The sequence below is a fragment of the Solanum tuberosum genome, unplaced genomic scaffold (genome assembly GCF_000226075.1).
Source record: "Solanum tuberosum cultivar DM 1-3 516 R44 unplaced genomic scaffold, SolTub_3.0 scf00245, whole genome shotgun sequence".
NCBI lineage: Eukaryota > Viridiplantae > Streptophyta > Magnoliopsida > Solanales > Solanaceae > Solanum > Solanum tuberosum.
The window spans coordinates 327,461-330,315 of NW_006239167.1; positions in this window are offsets into that span (position 1 = coordinate 327,461).

Consider the following 2,855-nt stretch of genomic DNA (forward strand, 5'->3'; position numbering starts at 1 on the left):
TTATTTCATAGTTTTTTTGTTCGATTTTAGTTCATATATCTGCAGTCATTTTTTTAACAGAGATTGTTAGTTTATTTTTGTACAAAAAAAATTAGTAACAATTTTTTTAAAATACTTGTTATATATTATAAGTGAATGTGATCTAATAAAAGCGCTGATAAAAAAATATAGGAAAAATCACCTCACACATCTATTTAAGGAGTAATATTACAAGTTTTAAATTTACTTTTAAAATATTACTACTTATAACATTTTAATTGCAAGTTATGACAGATCATTTTTTATTTATAATTCAATTAATTCCACTTCATTAAATAATTAGTCTTTTATAATTATATTTTAATTAATAGGTGAGATAAATAAAATTAATAAGAGAGAATCAATGGTAATTATCTATTACACTTTTTTAGGGTTTTTTTTACCTTCCACACATAATTATTATTACACCTTTTTAGGGATTCTTTTACTATTCACGTTCAACATTTACTCAAATGGTAGATCTTTCTCTCTCACCATCATCATTCTTTTTCTTTGTACATCCAAAAGAAGAACAGTAAATCTCTCTCTCTCATCATCTTCATTCTTCTTCTTTGTACACTCAAAAAAGGACAAATCTTCTAAACAATACAAAGAATCAAGAGTTTAGGTTGACAAAAAACATGTTGAAGAATCAAAAACGTCAACATACACTTAGAAAGGTCCCAGATTCGTTAGAAGAGGTTTCTAATGTTGAAATTGAGCTTTCATCTTTTAACATCTTGACTCAAACGCCGCCAATACCAACAAGAATGCGAATCCGACGAACAAGTGTGTTACCACTCCCAGGAAGAAACAAACCCCGGTAAAGTTGTATATGATCAGATTGAGTATATTTTTGACATGAAATTGATATACTATATAGCTGGTATGATTTTTTTTGGTATTAATATGGTTGTGCATTGGCATGAAGTTTGTATAAATCTGGTATGACTTTTCCACAGTTGTATTTAAATTGCTTTCCGATTGAAGTTGGTGAAATGGGGATAAAAATTAATATGAAATTTATATGTATTTCTATCTTTTTGTGATTTTTTATTCAATGTTGTTTCAGTGATTGTGGTATGTACCCATGTCTATTTGTTGAATATATTAGCAATGGAGTTTTTGATATGGGTCCCATTGATATCGATGCAAAGTACCATCGTCAAAGATACGCCACAATCCTATAGTATGGAAGAAACAAGTTTGTTGATGGTGCAATTAGTGAGAGTGAAGTAACTGAAACTGTTGCTAGCAAATTTGGTGGGACCCGCATAGCAAATGAACATGCTCCGGATACTATCAATATCCTACACCAAGACCACGAAAAACATATTTGAGATAGTTGATTGTAGCTTAGACTTTTAATTATTACATGCTTTTTAATTTTTAGATGATGTATATTTGTTTTTGCTACAGTTTTTTACAACAATATATACTATGCATTATTTTACATTATCAAATTTATTCTTCCTAGATTTATATCAGTTGGATACCAACTTCATACATTTTTATTTTTAGTCTATGTCTTAAATTTTCAAGTCAGATACCAAGTGTATACAAATTGGATATCAGCATAAGCCAGATTTATATTGAATTTTTAGTTTTGAAAAACACATCATAAACATAGTAATAATTAAAATATTTTGAGATTCTTTTTATAGGACAACTGTATACATGGTTACACTTAGGTTTTCCAGATGGATATTAATTGGATACAATATTAACTAGTATTAGGTTGGCTAATTTGGTTGAAATCTCAATTACATCTTAGTTTTTCTATTTTTTCAACTGGATATCAGTTGGATACCAAATAGATACCAATTGGATACAACAATAACTAGTTTTATGTTAGCTAATTTGGTTGAAATTTCAACTACGTCGTGTTTTTTCTATTTTCCAATGGGATATCAGTTGGATAGCAAATGGATACCAATTAGAAATTACATTAACTAGTCTTAGGTTGGCTAATTCGTTTGAAATCTCAATTATTATTTTTTTTTAAAAATTCCAGTGGGACATCAGTTTGATACCAAGTGTATACCAATTGGATACAACATTAACTAGTTTAGGTTGGCTAATTCGGTTGAAATATCAATTACATGTTTTTCTAATCAATGGGACTTCAGTTGGATACCAAATAGATACCATTTTCATACTTAAATTTGACTTAATATTAACATCTATCCTAAGTTGTGATGTTATCGCATTTACTAGACCACTATACAGACTGGAAGATTCATAGATAATTCCCTCCATCTGAAAATCAAAATATTTCCCTGTTTCATTAAAAAAAATAACAGTCAGTCTTACATAATACAAAAGGAATAACAAATATGTTGTATTTATATTCACTTTTCATACCATAATAATACAAATTTCATCCACAACTTCATTCTTCTCACACAAATTTATACACACTTGTCATTACTTATTCATACCAATATCATTCCAAACAATCTACCATAATTCATACCATAAAACACATTTCATAAAAAATAACAGTCTGTCGTACATAATACAAAGGAATAATAAAATATGTTGTATTTATATTCAAATTTCATACCAACCTAATACAAATTTCATCCACAACTTCATTATTATCACACAAATTTATAGACACTCGTCATTACTTATTCATATCAATATCATTCCAAACAGTCTACCAAAATTCATACCATAAAGCACATTTCATACATTTATTTTTTTACACACATTTCATATATTTATAACGATAACATCATCACTATTTCACACACACGAAATAATATAATCAAATCATTCAAATATAAATACAAAATCGCCACATCCATGGTGTTTACAGTGTACAAATTACA